Source organism: Chiloscyllium punctatum, chromosome 34 (assembly GCF_047496795.1).
Source record: "Chiloscyllium punctatum isolate Juve2018m chromosome 34, sChiPun1.3, whole genome shotgun sequence".
In the NCBI taxonomy this organism is placed as follows: Eukaryota; Metazoa; Chordata; class Chondrichthyes; order Orectolobiformes; family Hemiscylliidae; genus Chiloscyllium; species Chiloscyllium punctatum.
In genome coordinates, this window is record NC_092772.1 from 2,275,922 (window position 1) to 2,296,095 (window position 20,174).

The window sequence follows — 20,174 nt, forward strand, 5'->3', positions numbered from 1 at the left end:
AATGACAGAGTGGGGTCAGTGTACACTTCCCTGTGTGTGTTACATTGACAGAGTGGGGGTCAGTCTGCTCTTCCCAGGGTGTGTTACATTGACAGAGTGTGGTCAGTCTGCTCTTCCCAGGGTGAGTCACATTGACAGAGTGGGGTCAGTCTGCTCTTTTATGGGTGTGTTACATTGACAGAATGAATTCAGTCTGCTCTTCCCTGCGGGTGTTGCATTGACAGAGTGGGGTCAGTCTGATCTTCCCTGGTTGTGTTACATTGACAGAGTGAGTTCAGTCTGCTCTTCCCTGGGTGTGTTACATTGACAGAGTGGGGTCAGTCTGCTCTTCCCTGGGTGTGTTACATTGACAGAGTGAGGTCAGTCTGCTCTTCCCTGGGTTTGTTACATTGACAGAGTGGGCTCAGTCTTCTCTTCCCTGGGTGTGTTACATTGACTGATTGGGGTCAGTCTGCTATTCCCTGAGTGTGTTACATTGACAGAGTGGGGTAAGTCTGCTATTCCCTGGGTGTGTTACATTGACAGAGTGGGGTCAGTCTGCTCTTCCCTGGGTGTGTTACATTGACAGAGTGGGGTAAGTCTGCTATTCCCTGGGGGTGTTACATTGACAGAGTGTGGTCAGTCTGCTCTTCCCAGGGCGTGTCACATTGACAGAGTGGGGCCAGTCTGCTCTTTTATGGGTGGGTTACATTGACAGAGTGGGGTAAATCTGCTATTCCCTGAGTTTGTTACATGGACAGAGTGGGGTCAGTCTGTTCTTCCCTGGGTGTGCTACATTGACAGAGTGAGGTCAGTCTGCTCTTCCCTGGCTATGTTACATTGACAGAGTGGGATCAGTCTGTTCTCCCAGAGTGTGTTACATTGACAGAGTGGGGTCAGCCTGATCTTCCCTGGTTGTGTTGCATTGACAGAGTGGGGTCAGTCTTATCTTCCCTGGTTGTGTTACATTGACAGAGTGAGTTCAGTCTGCTCTTCCCTGGGTGTGTTACATTGACAGAGTGTGGTCAGTCTGCTCTTCCCTGTGAGGGTTACATTGACAGAGTGGGGTCTGTCTTCTCTTCCCTGGGTGTGTTACATTGACAGATTGGGGTCAGTCTGCTCTTCCCTGTGTGTGTTACATTGACAGAGTTGTGTCAGTCTGCTCTTCCCTGGGTGTGTTACATTGACAGAGTGGGGTCAGTCTGCTCTTCCCTGGTTGTGTTACATTGACAGAGTGAGTTCAGTCTCCTCTTCCCTGAGTGTGTTACTTTGACAGAGTGGGGTCAGTCTGCTCTTCCCTGGGTGTGTTACATTGACAGAGTGGGGTCAGTCTGCTCTTCCCTGTGTGTGTTATACTGACAGAGTGGGGTCAGTATGCTCTTCCCTGGGTGTGTTACATTGACAGAACAGGGTCCGTCTGCCTTTCGCTGGGTGTGTTACATTGACAGAGTGGGGTTAGTCTGCTCTTCCCTGGGTGTGTCACATTGACAGAGTGGGGTCAGTCTGTTCTCCCAGGGTTTGTTACATTGACAGAATGGGGTCAGTCTGTTCTTCCCTGGGTGTGTTACATTGACAGAGTGAGGTCAGTCTGCTCTTCCCAGGGCGTGTCACATTGACAGAGTGGGGTCAATCTGCTCTTCCCTGGGTGGGTAACATTGACAGAGTGTGGTCAGTCTGCTCTTCCCAGGGCGTGTCTCATTGACAGAGTGGGGCCAGTCTGCTCTTTTATGGGTGGGTTACATTGACAGAATGGGGTCAGTCTGCTCTTCCCTTGGGGGGGTTACATTGACAGAGTGGAGTCAGTCTGTTCTTCCCTGGGTGTGTTACATTGACACTTTGGGGTCAGTCTGCTCTTCCCTGGGTGTGTTACATTGACTGAGTGGGGTCAGTCTGTTCTTCCCTGGGTGTATTACATTGACAGAGTGGGGTCAGTCTGTTCTTCCCACGGTGTGTTACATTTACAGAGTGGGTTCAGTCTGCTCTTCCCTGGGTGTGTTACATTGACAGAGTGGGGTCAGTCTGTTCTCCCAGAGTGTGTTACATTGACAGAGTGGGGTCAGTCTGATCTTCCCTGGTTGTGTTACATTGACAGAGTGGGGTCAGTCTGACCTTCCCTGGTTGTGTTACATTGACAGAGTGGGGTCAGTCTGATCTTCCCTGGTTGTGTTACATTGACAGAGTGAGTTCAGTCTGCTCTTCCCTGGGTGTGTTACATTGACAGAGTGTGGTCAGTCTGCTCTTCCCTGGGAGGGTTACATTGACAGAGTGGGGTCAGTCTGTTCTTCCCTGGGTGTGTTACATTGACAGAGTGGGGTCAGTCTGCTCTTCCCTGGCTATGTTACATTGACAGAGTGGGGTCAGTCTGCTCTTCCCTGGATGTGTTACATTGACAGAGTGGGGTCAGTCTGCTCTTCCCAGGGTGTGTTACATTGACAGAGTGGGGTCAATCTGCTCTTCCCTGGGTGGGTAACATTGACAGAGTGGGGTCAGTCTGCTCTTCCCTGGGTTTGTTTCATTGACAGAGTGGGGTCAGTTTGCTCTCCCCTGTGTGTGTTACATTGACAGAGTGGTGTCAGTCTGCTCTTCCCTGGGTGTGTTACATTGACAGAGTGGGGTCAGTCTGCCCTTCCCTCGGTGTGTTCCATTGACAGAGTGGGGTCAGTCTGTTCTCACAGGGTTTGTTACATTGACAGAATGGGGTCAGTCTGTTCTTACCCGGGTGTGTTACATTGACAGAGTGAGGTCAGTCTGCTCTTCCCAGGGCGTGTCACATTGACAGAGTGTGGTCAGTCTGCTCTTCCCAGGGCGTGTCTCATTGACAGAGTGGGGCCAGTCTGCTCTTTTATGGGTGGGTTACATTGACAGAGTGGGGTAAGTCTGCTATTCCCTGGGTGTGTTACATTGACAGAGTGGGGTCAGTCTGCTCTTCCCTGGGGGGGTTACATTGAGAGAGTGGAGTCAGTCTGTTCTTCCCTGGGTGTGTTACATTGACAGAGTGGGGTCAGTCTGCTCTTCCCTGGGTGTGTTACATTGACTGAGTGGGGTCGGTCTGTTCTCCCAGGGTTTGTTACATTGACAGAGTGGGGTCAGTCTGCTCTTCCCTGGGTGTGTTACAATGACAGAGTGGCGTCAGTGTGCACTTCCTTCTGTGTGTTACATTGACAGAGTGGGGGTCAGTCTGCTCTTCCCAGTGTGTGTTACATTGACAGAGTGTGGTCAGTCTGCTCTTCCCAGGGCGTGGCACATTGACAGAGTGGGGTCAGTCTGCTCTTTTACGGGTGGGTTACATTGACAGAATGAATTCAGTCTGGTCTTCCCTGCGTGCGTTACATTGACAGAGTGTGGTCAGTCTGATCTTCCCTGGTTGTGTTACATTGACAGAGTGAGTTCTGTCTGCTCTTCCCTGGGTGTGTTACATTGACAGAGTGGGGTCAGTCTGCTCTTCCCTGGGTGTGTTACATTGACAGAGTGAGGTCAGTCTGCTCTTCCCTGGGTTTGTTACATTGACACAGTGGGGTCAGTCTACTCTTCCCTGGGTGTGTTACATTGACAGAGTTGGGTCAGTGTGCTCTTCCCAGGGCATGTCACATTGACAGAGTGGGGACAGTCTGCTCTTTTATGGGTGGGTTACATTGACAGAGTGGGGTCAGTCTGCTCTTCCCTGGGTGTGTTACATTGACAGAGTGGGGTCAGTCTGATCTTCCCTGGTTGTGTTACATTGACAGAGTGAGTTCAGTCTGCTCTTCCCTGGGTGTGTTACATTGACAGAGTGGGGTCAGTCTGCTTTTCCCTGGGAGGGTTACATTGACAGAGTGGGGTCAGTCTTCTCTTCCCTGGGTGTGTAACATTGACAGATTGGGGCCAGTCTGCTCTTCCCCAAATTTGTTACATTGACACAGTGGGGTCAGTCTGTTCTTCCCTGGGTGTGTTACATTGACAGAGTGGGGTCAGTCTCTTCTTCCCTGGCTATGTTACATTGACAGAGTGGGGTCAGTCTGCTCTTCCCTGATTGTGTTGCATTGACAGAGTGGGGTCAGTCTGCTCTTCCCTGGCTATGTTACATTGACAGAGTGGGGTCAGTCTGCTCTTCCCTGGGTGTGTTACATTGACAGAGTGGGGTCAGTCTGCTCTTCCCAGGGTGTGTTACATTGACAGAGTGGGGTCAGTCTGCTCCTCCCAGGGTATGTTACATTGACAGCGTGGGGTCAGTCTGTTCTCCCAGGGTTTGTTACATTGACAGAGTGGGGTCAGTCTGTTCTTCCCTGGGTGTGCTACATTGACAGAGTGAGGTCAGTCTGCTCTTCTCAGGGCGTGTCACATTAACAGAGTGGGGTCAATCTGCTCTTCCCTGGGTGGGTAACATTGACAGAGTCTGGTCAGTCTGCTCTTCCCAGGGCGTGTCACATTGACAGAGTGGGGCCAGTCTGCTCTTTTATGGGTGGGTTACATTGACAGAGTGGGGTCAGTCTGCTCTTCCCTTGGGGGGGTTACATTGATAGAGTGGAGTCAGTCTGTTCTTCCCTGGGTGTGTTACATTGACAGAGTGGGGTCAGTCTGCTCTTCCCTGGGTGTGTTACATTGACTGAGTGGGGTCAGTCTGTTCTTCCCTGAATGTATTACATTGACAGAGTGGGGTCAGTCTCTTCTTCCCTGGGTTTTTTACATTGACAGAGTGGGTTCAGTCTGCTCTTCCCTGGGTGTGTTACATTGACAGAGTGGGGTCAGTCTGTTCTCCCAGAGTGTGTTACATTGACAGAGTGGGGTCAGTCTGATCTTCCCTGGTTGTGTTACATTGACAGAGTGGGGTCAGTCTGACCTTCCCTGGTTGTGTTACATTGACAGAGTGGGGTCAGTCTGATCTTCCCTGGTTGTGTTACATTGACAGAGTGAGTTCAGTCTGCTCTTCCCTGGGAGTGTCACATTGACAGAGTGTGGTCAGTCTGCTCTTCCCTGGGAGGGTTACATTGACAGAGTGGGGTCTGTCTTCTCTTCCCTGGGTGTGTTACATTGACAGATTGGGGTCAGTCTGCTCTTCCCCAAGTTTGTTACATTGACACAGTGGGGTCAGTCTGCTCTTCCCTGGCTATGTTACATTGACAGAGTGGGGTCAGTCTGCTCTTCCCTGGATGTGTTACATTGACAGAGTGGGGTCAGTCTACTCTTCCCTGGGTGTGTTACATTGACAGAGTGGGGTCAATCTGCTCTTCCCTGGGTGGGTAACATTGTCAGAGTGGGGTCAGTCTGCTCTTCCCTGGGTTTGTTTCATTGACAGAGTGGGATCAGTTTGCTCTCCCCTGTGTGTGTTACATTGACAGAGTGGTGTCAGTCTGCTCTTCCCTGGGTGTGTTACATTGACAGAGTGGTGTCAGTCTGCCCTTCCCTGGGTGTGTTCCATTGACGGAGTCGGGTCAGTCTGTTCTCCCAGGGTTTGTTACATTGACAGAATGGGGTCAGTCTGTTCTTCCCTGGGTGTGTTACATTGACAGAGTGAGGTCAGTCTGCTCTTCCCAGGGCGTGTCACATTGACAGAGTGGGGTCAATCTGCTCTTCCCTGGGTGGGTAACATTGACAGAGTGTGGTCAGTCTGCTCTTCCCAGGGCGTGTGTCATTGACAGAGTGGGGCCAGTCTGCTCTTTTATGGGTGGGTTACATTGACAGAGTGGGGTAAGTCTGCTATTCCCTGGGTGTGTTACATTGACAGAGTGGGGTCCGTCTGCTCTTCCCTGGGTGGGTTACATAGAGAGAGTGGAGTCAGTCTGTTCTTCCCTGGGTGTGTTACATTGACAGAGTGGGGTCAGTCTGCTTTTCCCTGGGTGTGTTACATTGACTGAGTGGGGAAAGTCTGTTCTTCCCTGGGTGTATTACATTGACAGAGTGGGGTCAGTCTGTTCTTCCCTGTGTGTGTTACATTGACAGAGTGGGTTCAGTCTGCTCTTCCCTGGGTGTGTTACATTGACAGAGTGGGGTCGGTCTGTTCTTCCAGGGTTTGTTACATTGACAGAGTGGGGTCAGTCTGCTCTTCCCTTGCTGTGTTACAATGACAGTGTGGCGTCAGTGTGCACTTCCTTGTGTGTGTTACATTGACAGAGTGGGGGTCAGTCTGCTCTTCCGAGGGTGTGTTACATTGACAGAGTGTGGTCAGTCTGCTCTTCCCAGGGCGTGTCACATTGACAGAGTGGGGTCAGTCTGCTCTTTTATGGGTGGGTTACATTGACAGAATGAATTCAGTCTGCTCTTCCCTGCGTGTGTTACATTGACAGAGTGTGGTCAGTCTGATCTTCCCTGGTTGTGTTACATTGACAGAGTGAGTTCAGTCTGCTCTTCCCTGGGTGTGTTACATTGACAGAGTGGGGTCAGTCTGCTCTTCCCTGGGTGTGTTACATTGACAGAGTGAGGTCAGTCTGCTCTTCCCTGGGTTTGTTACATTGACACAGTGGGGTCAGTCTTCTCTTCCCTGGGTGTGTTACATTGACCGATTGGGGTCAGTCTGCTCTTCCCTGAGTGTGTTACATTGACAGAGTGGGGTCAGTCTGTTCTTCCTTGGTTGTGTTAAATTGACAGTGTTGGTTCAGTCTGCTCTTCCCTGGGTGTGTTACATTGACAGAGTGGGGTCAGTTTGCTCTTCCCTGGGTGTGTTACATTGACAGAGTGGGGTCAATCTGCTCTTCCCTGGGTGTGTTTCATTGACAGAGTGTGGTCAGTTTGCTCTTCCCTGGGTGTGTTACATTGACAGAGTGGTGTCAGTCTGCTCTTCCCTGGGTGTGTTACATTGACAGAGTGGGGTCAGTCTGCTCTTCCCTGGGTGTGTTACATTGACAGAGTGGGGTTTGTCTGCCCTTCCCTAGGTGTGTTCCATTGACAGAGTGGCGTCAGTCTGTTCTCCCAGGGTTTGTTACATTGACAGAGTGGGGTCAGTCTGTTCTTCCCTGGGTGTTTTACATTGACAGAGTGGGATCAGTATGCTCTTCTCTGTGTGTGTAACATTGACAGAGTGGGGTCAGTCTGCTCTTCCCTGGAGGGTTACATTGACAGAGTGGGGTCAGTCTTCACTTCCCTGGGTGTGTTACATTGACAGAGTGGGGTCAGTCTGCTCTTCTCTGTGTGTGTAACATTGACAGAGTGGGGTCAGTCTGCTCTTCCCTGGGGGTGTTACATTGACAGAGTGGGGTCAGTCTGTTCTCCCAGGGTTTGTTACATTGACAGATTGGGGTCAGTCTGCTCTTCCCCAAGTTTGTTACATTGACACAGTGGTGTCAGTCTGTTCTTCCCTGGGTGTGTTACATTGACAGAGTGGGGTCAGTCTGCTCTTCTCTGTGTGTGTAACATTGACAGATTGAGGTTAGTCTGCCCTTCCCTAGGTGTGTTCCATTGACAGAGTGGGGTCAGTCTGTTCTCCCAGGGTTTGTTACATTGACAGAGTGGGGTCAGTCTGCTCTTCCCTGGGAGGGTTACATGACAGAGTGGGGTAAGTCTGTTCTCCCATTGTGTGTTACATTGACATAGTGGGGTCAGTCTGCTCTTACCTGGGTGTGTTACAATGACAGAGTGGGGTCAGTGTGCACATCACTGGGTTGGTTACATTGACATAGTGGGGTAAGTCTGCAGTTCACTGTGTGAGTAATTTTGCAGAAGAGGACATTCTGCTCTTCTCTGGGTGGGTTACATTGACAGAGTGAGGTCAGTCTGCTCTTCCCTGGGTTTGTTACATTGACAGAGTTTGGTCAGTCTGCTCTTCCCTGGGTGTGTTACATTGACTGAGTTGGGTCAGTGTGCTCTTCCCAGGGCGTGTCACATTGACAGAGTGGGGTCAGTCTGCTCTTCTCTGTGTGTGTAACATTGTCAGAGTGGGGTCAGTCTGCTCTTCCCTGGGTGTGTTACATTGACAGAGTGGGGTCAGTCTGTTCTCCCAGGGTTTGTTACATTGACAGATTGGGGTCAGTCTGCTCTTCCCCAAGTTTGTTACATTGACACAGTGGTGTCAGTCTGTTCTTCCCTGGGTGTGTTACATTGACAGAGTGGGGTCAGTCTGCTCTTCTCTGCGTGTGTAACATTGACAGAGTGAGGTTAGTCTGCCCTTCCCTAGGTGTGTTCCATTGACAGAGTGGGGTCAGTCTGTTCTCCCAGGGTTTGTTACATTGACAGAGTTGGGTCAGTCTGATCTTCCCTGGGTGTGTTACATTGACAGAGTGGGGTCAGTCTGCTCTTCCCTGGTTGTGTTACATTGACAGAGTGAGTTCAGTCTGCTCTTCCCTGGGTGTGTTACATTGACAGAGTGGGGTCAGTCTGCTCTTCCCTGGGAGGGTTACATGACAGAGTGGGGTAAGTCTGTTCTCCCATTGTGTGTTACATTGACATAGTGGGGTCAGTCTGCTCTTACCTGGGTGTGTTACAATGACAGAGTGGGGTCAGTGTGCACATCACTGGGTTGGTTACATTGACATAGTGGGGTAAGTCTGCAGTTCACTGTGTGAGTAATTTTGCAGAAGAGGACATTCTGCTCTTCTCTGGGTGGGTTACATTGACAGAGTGAGGTCAGTCTGCTCTTCCCTGGGTTTGTTACATTGACAGAGTTTGGTCAGTCTGCTCTTCCCTGGGTGTGTTACATTGACTGAGTTGGGTCAGTGTGCTCTTCCCAGGGCGTGTCACATTGACAGAGTGGGGACAGTCTGCTCTTTTATGGGTGTGTTACATTGACAGAGTGGGGTCAGTCTGCTCTTCCCTGGGTGTGTTACATTGACAGAGTGGGGTCAGTCTGATCTTCCCTGGTTGTGTTACATTGACAGAGTGAGTTCAGTCTGCTCTTCCCTGGCTGTGTTACATTGACAGAGTGGGGTCAGTCTGCTCTTCCCTGGGAGGGTTACATTGACAAGTGGGGTCAGTCTTCTCTTCCCTGGGTGTGTTACATTGACAGAGTGGTGTCAGTCTACCCTTCCCGAGGTGTGTTCCATTGACAGAGTGGCGTCAGTCTGTTCTCCCAGGGTTTGTTACATTGACAGTGTGGGGTCAGTCTGTTCTTCCCAGGGTGTGTTACATTGGCAGAGTGAGGTCAGTCTGCTCTTCCCTGTGAGGGTTACATTGACAGAGTGGGGTCAGCTTGCTCTTCCCTGGGTGTGTTACATTGACAGAGTGCGGTCAGTCTGTTCTTCCCTGGGTGTTTTACATTGACAGAGTGGGATCAGTCTGCTCTTCTCTGTGTGTAACATTGACAGAGTGGGGTCAGTCTGCTCTTCCCCAAGTTTGTTACATTGACACAGTGGGGTCAGTCTGTTCTTCCCTGGGTGTGTTACATTGACAGAGTGGGGTCAGTCTGCTCTTCCCTGGGTATGTTACATTGACAGAGTGGGGTCAGTCTGCTCTTCCCTGGGTGTGTTACATTGACAGAGTGGGGTCAGTCTGCTCTTCCCTGGGTGTGTTACATTGACAGAGTGGGGTCAATCTGCTCTTCCCTGGGTGTGTTTCATTGACAGAGTGGGGTCAGTTTGCTCTTCCCTGGGTGTGTTAAATTGACAGAGTGGTGTCAGTCTGCTCTTCCCTGGGTGTGTTACATTGACAGAGTGAGGTTTGTCTGCCCTTCCCTAGGTGTGTTCCATTGACAGAGTGGCGTCAGTCTGTTCTTCCCTGGGTGTTTTACATTGACAGAGTGAGGTCAGTCTGCTCTTCCTAGTGAGGGTTACATTGACAGAGTGGGGTCAGCTTGCTCCTCCCTGAGTGTGTTACATTGACAGAGTGGGGTCAGTCTGTTCTTCCCTGGGTGTTTTACATTGACAGAGTGGGATCAGTCTGCTCTTCTCTGTGTGTGTAACATTGACAGAGTGGGGTCAGTCTTCTCTTCCCTGGGTGTGTTACATTGACAGATTGGGGTCAGTCTGCTCTTCTCCAAGTTTGTTACATTGACACAGTGGGGTCAGTCTGTTCTTCCCTGGGTGTGTTACATTGACAGAGTGGGGTCAGTCTGCTCTACCCTGGCTGTGTTACATTGACAGAGTGGTGTCAGTCTGCTCTTCCCTGGGTGTGTTACATTGACAGAGTGAGGTTAGTCTGCCCTTCCCGAGGTGTGTTCCAATGACAGAGTGGCGTCAGTCTGTTCTCCCAGGGTTTGTTACATAGACAGAGTGGGGTCAGTCTGTTCTTCCCTGGGTGTTTTACATTGACAGAGTGGGGACAGTCTGCTATTTTATGGGTGGGTTACATTGACAGAGTGGGGTCAGTCTGCTCTTCCCTGGGTGTGTTACATTGACAGAGTGGGGTCAGTCTGATCTTCCCTGGTTGTGTTACATTGACAGAGTGAGTTCAGTCTGCTCTTCCCTCTGTGTGTTACATTGACAGAGTGGGGTCAGTCTGCTCTTCCCTGGGAGGGTGACATTGACAGAGTGGGGTCAGTCTTCTCTTCCCTGGGTGTGTTACATTGACAGATTGGGGTCAGTCTGCTCTTCCCCAAGTTTGTTACATTGACACAGTGGGGTCAGTCTGTTCTTCCCTGGGTGTGTTACATTGACAGAGTGGGGTCAGTCTGCTCTTCCCTGGCTGTGTTACATTGACAGAGTGGGGTCAGTCTGCTCTTCCTTGGGTGTTTTACATTGACAGAGTGGGGTCAGTCTGCTCTTCCCTGGGTGTGTTACATTGACAGAGTGGGGTCAGTCTGCTCTTCCCTGGGTGTTTTACATTGACAGAGTGTGGTCAATCTGCTCTTCCCTGGGTGGGTAACATTGACAGAGTGGGGTCAGTCTGCTCTTCCCTGGGTGTGTTCCATTGACAGAGTGGGGTCAGTTTGCTCTTCCCTGGGTGTGTTACATTGACAGAGTGGGGTCAGTCTGCTCTTCCCTGGGTGTGTTCCATTGACAGAGTGGGGTCAGTTTGCTCTTCCCTGGGTGTGTTACATTGACAGAGTGGGGTCAGTCTGCCCTTCCCTAGGTGTGTTCCATTGACAGAGTGGGGTCAATCTGTTCTCCCAGGGTTTGTTACATTGACAGAGTGGGGTCAGTCTGTTCTTCCCTGGGTGTGTTACATTGACAGAGTGAGGTCAGTCTGCTCTTCCCAGGGCGTGTCACATTGACAGAGTGAGGTCAATCTGCTCTTCCCTGGGTGGGTAACATTGACAGAGTGTGGTCAGTCTGCTCTTCCCAGGGCGTGTCACATTGACAGAGTGGGGCCAGTCTGCTCTTTTATGGGTGTGTTACATTGACAGAGTGGGGTCAGTCTGCTATTCCCTGGGTGCGTTACATTGACAGAGTGGGGTCAGTCTGCTCTTCCCTGGGGGGGTTACATTGACAGAGTGGAGTCAGTCTGTTCTTCCGTGGGTGTGTTACATTGACAGAGTGGGGTCAGTCTGCTCTTCCCTGGGTGTGTTACATTGACTGAGTGGGGTCAGTCTGTTCTTCCCTGGGTGTATTACATTGACAGAGTGGGGTCAGTCTGTTCTTCCCTGGGTGTGTTACATTGACAGAGTGGGTTCAGTCTGCTCTTCCCTGGGTGTGTTACATTGACAGAGTGGGGTCAGTCTGTTCTCCCAGGGTTTGTTACATTGCAAGAGTGGTGTCAGTCTGCTCTTCCCTTACTATGTTACAATGACAGAGTGGGGTCAATGTGCACTTCCCTGTGTGTGTTACATTGACAGAGTGGGGGTCAGTCTGCTCTTCCCAGGGTGTGTTACATTGACAGAGTGTGGTCAGTCTGCTCTTCTCAGGGCGTGTCACATTGACAGAGTGGGGTCAGTCTGCTCTTTTATGGGTGGGTTACATTGACAGAATGAATTCAGTCTGCTCTTCCCTGCGTGTGTTACATTGACAGAGTGTGGTCAGTCTGATCTTCCCTGGTTGTGTTACATTGACAGAGTGAGTTCAGTCTGCTCTTCCCTGGGAGGGTTACATTGACAGAGTGGGGTCAGATTGCTCCTCCCTGGGTGTGTTACATTGACAGAGAGGGGTCAGTCTGTTCTTCCCTGGGTGTTTTACATTGACAGAGTGGGATCAGTCTGCTCTTCTCTGTGTGTGTTACATTGACAGAGTGTGGTCAGTCTGATCTTCCCTGGTTGTGTTACATTGACAGAGTGAGTTCAGTCTGCTCTTCCCTGGAGGGTTACATTGACAGAGTGGGGTCAGTCTGCTCTTCCCAGGGCGTGTCACATTGACAGAGTGGGGCCAGTCTGCTCTTTTATGGGTGTGTTACATTGACAGAGTGGGGTCAGTCTGCTATTCCCTGGGTGTGTTACATTGACAGAGTGGGGTCAGTCTGCTCTTCCCTGGGGGGGTTACATTGACAGAGTGGAGTCAGTCTGTTCTTCCGTGGGTGTGTTACATTGACTGAGTGGGGTCAGTCTGTTCTTCCCTGGGTGTATTACATTGACAGAGTGGAGTCAGTCTGTTCTTCCCTGGGTGTATTACATTGACAGAGTGGGGTCAGTCTGCTCTTCCCTGGGTGTGTTACATTGACTGAGTGGGGTCAGTCTGTTCTTCCCTGGGTGTATTACATTGACAGAGTGGAGTCAGTCTGTTCTTCCCTGGGTGTGTTACATTGACAGAGTGGGTTCAGTCTGCTCTTCCCTGGGTGTGTTACATTGACAGAGTGGGGTCAGTCTGCTCTTCCCTGGGAGGGTTACATTGACAGAGTGGGGTCAGTCTGCTCTTCCCTGGGTGTATTACATTGACAGAGTGGAGTCAGTCTGTTCTTCCCTGGGTGTGTTACATTGACAGAGTGGGTTCAGTCTGCTCTTCCCTGGGTGTGTTACATTGACAGAGTGGGGTCAGTCTGTTCTCCCAGGGTTTGTTACATTGAGAGAGTGGGGTCAGTCTGCTCTTCCCTTGCTATGTTACAATGACAGAGTGGGGTCAGTGTGCACTTCCCTGTGTGTGTTACATTGACAGAGTGGGGTCAGTCTGTTCTCCCAGGGTTTGTTACATTGAGAGAGTGCGGTCAGTCTGCTCTTCCCTTGCTATGTTACAATGACAGAGTGGGGTCAGTGTGCACTTCCCTGTGTGTGTTACATTGACAGAGTGGGGGTCAGTCTGCTCTTCCCAGGGTGTGTTACATTGACAGAGTGTGGTCAGTCTGGTCTTCCCTGGTTGTGTTACATTGACAGAGTGGGGTCAGTCTGCTCTTCCCTGGGTGTTTTAAATTGACAGAGTGGGGTCAGTCTGTTCTTCCCTTGGTGTGTCACATTGACAGAGTGGGGTCAGTCTACTCTTTTATGGGTGGGTTACATTGACAGAGTGGGGTCAGTGTGCTCTCCCCTGGGTGTGTTACATTGACAGAGTGGGGTCAGTCTGCTCTTCCCTTCGTGTTTTAAATTGACAGAGTGGGGTCAGTCTGTTCTTCCCTTGGTGTGTTACATTGACAGAGTGGTATCTGCCTGCTCTTCCCTGGGTGTGTTACATTGACAGAGTGGGGTCAGTCTGTTCTCCCATTGTGTGTTACATTGACAGAGTGCGGTCAGTCTGCTCGTCCCTGGGTGTGTTACATCTACAGAGTGGTGTCAGTGTGCACATCACTGGGTGGGTTACATTGACAGAGTGGGGAAGTCTGCAGTTCACTGTGTGAGTAACTTTGCAGAAGAGGTCATTCTGTTCTTCTCTGGGTGGGTTACATTGACAGAGTGAGGTCAGTCTGCTCTTCCCTGGGTTTGTTACATTGACAGAGTTTGGTCAGTCTGCTCTTCCCTGGGTTTGTTACATTGACAGAGTTTGGTCAGTCTGCTCTTCCCTGGGTGTGTTACATTGACAGAGTTGGGTCAGTGTGCTCTTCCCAGGGCGTGTCACATTGACAGAGTGGGGTCAGTCTGCTCTTCCCTGGGTTTGTTACATTGACAGAGTGGGGTCAGTCTTCTCTTCCCTGGGTGTGTTACATTGACAGATTGGGGTAAGTCTGCTCTTCCCCAAGTTTGTTACATTGACACAGTGGGGTCAGTCTGCTCCTCCCTGGGTGTGTTACATTGACAGAGTGGGGTCAATCTGCTCTTCCCTGGGTGTGTTTCATTGACAGTGTGGGGTCAGTTTGCTCTTCCTGGGTGTGTTACATTGAAAGAGTGGTGTCAGTCTGCTCTTCCCTGGTTGTGTTACATTGACAGAGTGAGGTTAGTCTGCCCTTCCCTAGGTGTGTTCCATTGACAGAGTGGCGTCAGTCTGTTCTCCCAGGGTTTGTTACATTGACAGAGTGGGGTCAGTCTGTTCTTCCCTGGGTATGTTACATTGACAGATTGGGGTCAGTCTGCTCTACCCCAAGTTGGTTACATTGACACAGTGGGGTCAGTCTGTTTTTCCCTGGGTGTGTTACATTGACAGATTGGGGTCAGTCTGCTCTTCCCTGGCTGTGTGACATTGACAGAGTGGGGTCAGTCTGCTCTTTGATGGGTGGGTTACATTGACAGAGTGGGGTCAATCTGCTCTTCCCTGGGTGTGTTACATTGTCAGAGTGGGGTCAGTCTGCTCTTCCCTGGGAGGGTTACATTGACAGAGTGGGGTCAGTCTGCTCTTCCCCAAGTGTGTTACATTGACACTGTGGGGTCATTCTGCTCTTCACTTGGTGTGTTACAATGACAGAGTGGGGTCAGTGCGCACTTCCCTGGGTGTGTTACATTGACAGAGTGGGGGTCAGTCTGCTCTTCCCAGGGTGTGTTGCATTTACAGAGTGTGGTCAGTCTGCTCTTCCCAGGGCGTGTCACATTGACAGAGTGGGGTCAGTCTGTTCTTTTATGGGTGGGTTACATTGACAGAGTGGGGTCAGTCTGTTCTCCCATTGTGTGTTACATTGACAGAGTGGGGTCAGTCTGCTCTTCCCTGGGTGTGTTACAATGACAGAGTGGGGTAAGTCTGCAGTTCACTGTGTGAGTAATTTTGCAGAAGAGGACATTCTGCTCTTCTCTGTGTGGGTTACATTGACAGAGTGAGGTCAGTCTGCTCTTCCCTGGGTTTGTTACATTGACAGAGTTTGGTCAGTCTGCTCTTCCCTGGGTGTGTTACATTGACAGAGTTTGGTAAGTGTGCTCTTCCCAGGGCGTGTCACATTGACAGAGTGGGGTCAGTCTGCTCTTTTATGGGTGGGTTACATTGACAGAATGAGGTTAGTCTGCTCTTCCCAGGGCGTGTCACATTGACAGAGTGGGGTCAGTCTGCTCTTTTATGGGTGGGTTACATTGACAGAGTGGGGTCAGTCTGCTCTTCCCTGGGTGTGTTACATTGACAGAGTGGGGTAAGACTGCAGTTGACTGTGTGAGTAATTTTGCAGAAGCGGTCATTCTGCTCTTCTCTGGGTGGGTTACATTGACAGAGTGAGGTCAGTCTGCTCTTCCCTGGTTGTGTTACAGTGACAGGGTGGGTTCAGTCTGCTCTTCCCTGGGTGTGTTACATTCACAGAGTGAGGTCAGTCTGCTCTTCCCTGGGTGTGTTACATTGACAGAGTGGGGTCAGTCTGCTCTTCCCTGGGTGTGTTACATTGACAGAGTGAGGTCAGTCTGCTCTTCCCTGGGTATGTTACATTGACAGATTGGGGTCAGTCTGCTCTTCCCTGAGTATGTTACATTGACAGAGTGGGGTCAGTCTGTTCTTCCTTGGGTGTGTTAAATTAACAGTGTTGGGTCAATCTGCTCTTCCCTGGGTGTGTTACATTGACAGAGTGGCGTCAGTCTGTTCTTCCCTGGGGGTTTTACAGTAACAGGGTGGTGTCAGTCTGCTCTCCCCTGGGTGTGTTACATTGACACAGTGGGGTCAGTCTGCTCTTCCCTGGGTGTGTTAAATTGACAGAGTGGGGTCAGTCTGTTCTTCCCTTGGTGTGTTACATTGACAGAGTGGTATCTGTCTGCTCTTCCCTGGGTGTGTTACTTTGACAGAGTGGGGTCAGTCTGTTCTCCCATTGTGTGTTACATTGACAGAGTGGGGTCAGTCTGCAGTTGACTGTGTGAGTAATTTTGCAAAAGAGGACATTCTGCTCTTCTCTGGGTGGGTTACATTGACAGAGTGAGGTCAGTCTGCTCTTCCCTGGGTTTGTTACATTGACAGAGTTTGGTCAGTCTGCTCTTCCCTGGGTGTGTTACATTGACAGAGTTTGGTAAGTGTGCTCTTCCCAGGGCGTGTCACATTGACAGAGTGCGGTCAGTCTGCTCTTTTATGGGTGGGTTACATTGACAGAGTGAGGTTAGTCTGCTCTTCCCAGGGCGTGTCACATTGACAGAGTGGGGTCGGTCTGCTCTTTTATGGGTGGGTTACATTGACAGAGTGGGGTCAGTCTGCTATTCCCTGGGTGTGTTACATTGACAGAGTGGGGTAAGACTGCAGTTGACTGTGTGAGTAATTTTGCAGAAGCGGTCATTCTGCTCTTCTCTGGGTGGGTTACATTGACAGAGTGAGGTCAGTCTGCTCTTCCCAGGGTGTGTTACAGTGACAGGGTGGGTTCAGTCTGCTCTTCCCTGGGTGTGTTACATTGACAGAGTGAGGTCAGTCTGCTCTTCCCTGGGTGTGTTACATTGACAGAGTGGGGTCAGTCTGCTCTTCCCTGGGTGTGTTACATTGACAGAGTGAGGTCAGTCTGCTCTTCCCTGGGTGTGTTACATTGACAGATTGGGGTCAGTCTGCTCTTCCCTGAGTGTGTTACATTGACAGAGTGGGGTCAGTCTGTTCTTCCTTGGGTGTGTTAAATTAACAGTGTTGGGTCAATCTGCTCTTCCCTGGGTGTGTTACATTGACAGAGTGGCGTCAGTCTGTTCTTCCCTGGGAGTTTTACAGTAACAGGGTGGTGTCAGTCTGCTCTCCCCTGGGTGTGTTACATTGACAGAGTGGGGTCAGTCTGCTCTTCCCTGGGTGTGTTAAATTGACAGAGTGGGGTCAGTCTGTTCTTCCCTTGGTGTGTTACATTGACAGAGTGGTATCTGTCTGCTCTTCCCTGGGTGTGTTACTTTGACAGAGTGGGGTCAGTCTGTTCTCCCATTGTGTGTTACACTGACTGAGTGGGGTCAGTCTGCTCTTCCCTGGGTGTGTTACAATGACAGAGTGGGGTCAATGTGCACTTCACTGGGTGGGTTTCATTGACAGAGTGGGGAAGTCTGCAGTTCACTGTGTGAGTAACTTTGCAGAAGAGGTCAGTCTGCTCTTCCCTGGGTTTGTTACATTGTCAGAGTTTGGTCAGTCTGCTCTTCCCTGGGTTTGTTACATTGACAGATTGGCGTCAGTCTTCTCTTTCCTGGGTGTGTTACATTGACAGATTGGGGTCAGTCTGCTCTTCCCTGAGTGTGTTACATTGACAGAGTGGGGTCAGTCTGCTCTTCCCTGGGTGTGTTACATTGACAGAGTGAGGTCAGTCTGCTCTTCCCTGGGTGTGTTACATTGACAGAGTGGGGTCAGTCTGCTCTTCCCTGGGGGGGTTACATTGACAGAGTGGAGTCAGTCTGTTCTTCCCTGGGTGTGTTACATTGACAGAGTTTGGTAAGTGTGCTCTTCCCAGGGCGTGTCACATTGACAGAGTGGGGTCAGTCTGCTCTTTTATGGGTGTGTTACATTGACAGAGTGAGGTTAGTCTGCTCTTCCAAGGGCGTGTCACATTGACAGAGTGGGGTCAGTCTGCTCTTTTATGGGTGGGTTACATTGACAGAGTGGGGTCAGTCTGCTCTTCCCTGGGTGTGTAACATTGGCAGAGTGAGGTCAGTCTCCTCTTCCCTGGGTTTGTTACATTGACACAGTGGGGTCAGTCTGCTCTTTTATGGGTGTGTTACATTGACAGAGTGAGGTTAGTCTGCTCTTCCCAGGGCGTGTCACATTGACAGAGTGGGGTCAGTCTGCTATTTTACGGGTGTGTTACATTGACAGAGTGAGGTTAGTCTGCTCTTCCCAGGGCGTGTCACATTGACAGAGTGGGGTCAGTCTGCTCTTTTATGGGTGGGTTACATTGACAGAGTGGGGTCAGTCTGCTCTTCCCTGGGTGTGTTACATTGGCAGAGTGAGGTCAGTCTGCTCTTCCCTGGGTGTGTTACATTGGCAGAGTGAGGTCAGTCTGCTCTTCCCTGGGTTTGTTACATTGACACAGTGGGGTCAGTCTGCTCTTCCCTGGGTGTGTTCCATTGACAGAGTGGGGTCAGTCTGCTCTTCCCTGAGTGTGTTACATTGACAGAGTGGGGTCAGTCTGTTCTTCCTTGGGTGTGTTAAATTAACAGTGTTGGGTCAATCTGCTCTTCCCTGGGTGTGTTACATTGACAGAGTGGCGTCAGTCTGCTCTTCCCTGGGTTTGTTACATTGACAGAGTTTGGTCAGTCTGCTCTTCCCTGGGTTTGTTACATTGACAGATTGGGGTCAGTCTTCTCTTTCCTGGGTGTGTTACATTGACAGATTGGGGTCAGTCTGCTCTTCCCTGAGTGTGTTACATTGACAGAGTGGGGTCAGTCAGTTCTTCATTGGGTGTGTTAAATTTACAGTTTTGGGTCAGTCTGCTCTTCCCTGGGTGTGTTACATTGACAGAGTGGCGTCAGTCTGTTCTGCCCTGCGAGTGTTACAGTGACAGGGTGGTGTCAGTCTGCTCTCCCCTGGGTGTGTTACATTGACAGAGTGGGGGTCAGTCTGCTTTTCCCAGTGTGTGTTACATTGACAGAGTGTGGTCAGTCTGCTCTTCCCAGGACGTGTCACATTGACAGAGTGGGGTCAGTCTGCTCTTTTATGGGTGGGTTACATTGACAGAATGAATTCAGTCTGCCCTTCCCTGCGTGTGTTGCATTGACAGAGTGGGGTCAGTCTGATCTTCCCTGGTTGTGTTACATTGACAGAGTGAGTTCAGTCTGCTCTTCCCTGGGTGTGTTACATTGACAGAGAGGGGTCAGTCTGCTCTTCCCTGGGTGTGTTACATTGACAGAGTGAGGTCAGTCTGCTCTTCCCTGGGTTTGTTACATTGACAGAGTGGGGCAGTCTTCTCTTCCCTGGGTGTGTTACATTGACAGATTGGGTCAGTCTGCTCTTCCCTGAGTGTGTTACATTGACAGGGTGGGGAAATTCTGTACTTCCTTGCGTGTGTTAAATTGACAGTGTTGGGTCAGTCTGCTCTTCCCTGGGTGTGTTACATTGACAGAGTGGCGTCAGTCTGTTCTTCCCTGGGAGTGTTACAGTGACAGGGTGGTGTCAGTCTGCTCTCCCCTGGGTGTGTTACATTGACAGAGTGGGGTCAGTCTGCTCTTCCCTGGGTGTGTTAAATTGACAGAGTGGGGTCAGTCTGTTCTTCCCTTGGTGTGTTTCATTGACAGAGTGGTATCTGTCTGCTCTTCCCTGGGTGTGTTACATTGACAGAAGGGTCAGTCTGTTCTCCCATTGTGTGTTACATTGACAGAGTGGGGTCAGTCTGCTCTTCCCTGGGTGTGTTACAAAGACAGAGTGGGGTCAATGTGTACTTCACTGGGTGGGTTACATTGACAGAGTGGGGTAAGTCTGCAGTTCACTGTGTGAGTAACTTTGCAGAAGAGGTCATTCTGCTCTTCTCTGGGTGTGTTACATTGACAGAGTGAGGTCAGTCTGCTCTTCCCTGGGTTTGTTACATTGACAGAGTTTGGTCAGTCTGCTCTTCCCTGGGTGTGTTACATTGACACAGTTGGGTCAGTGTGCTCTTCCCAGGGCGTGTCACATTGACAGAGTGGGGACAGTCTGCTCTTTTATGGGTGGGTTACATTGACAGAGTGGGTTCAGTCTGCTCTTCCCTGGTTGTGTTACATTGACAGAGTGGGGTCAGTCTGATCTTCCCTGGTTGTGTTACATTGACAGACTGAGTTCGGTCTGCTCTTCCCTGGGTGTGTTACATTGACAGAGTGGGGTCAGTCTGCTCTTCCCTGGGAGGGTTACATTGACAGAGTGGGGTCAGTCTTCTCTTCCCTGGGTGTGTTACATTGACAGATTGGGGTCAGTCTGCTCTTCCCCAAGTTTGTTACATTGACACAGTGGGGTCGGTCTGTTCTTCCCTGTGTGTGTCACATTGACAGAGTGGGGTCAGTCTGCTCTTCCCTGGCTGTGTTACATTGACAGAGAGGGGTCAGTCTGCTCTTCCCTGGGTGTGTTACATTGACAGAGTGGGGTCAGTCTGCTCTTCCCTGGGTGTGTTACATTGACACAGTGGGGTCAGTCTGCTCTTCCCTGGGTGTGTTACATTGACAGAGTGGGGTCAATCTGCTCTTCCCTGGGTGGGTAACATTGACAGAGTGGGGTTAGTCTGCTCTTCCCTGGGTGTGTTTCATTGACAGAGTGGGG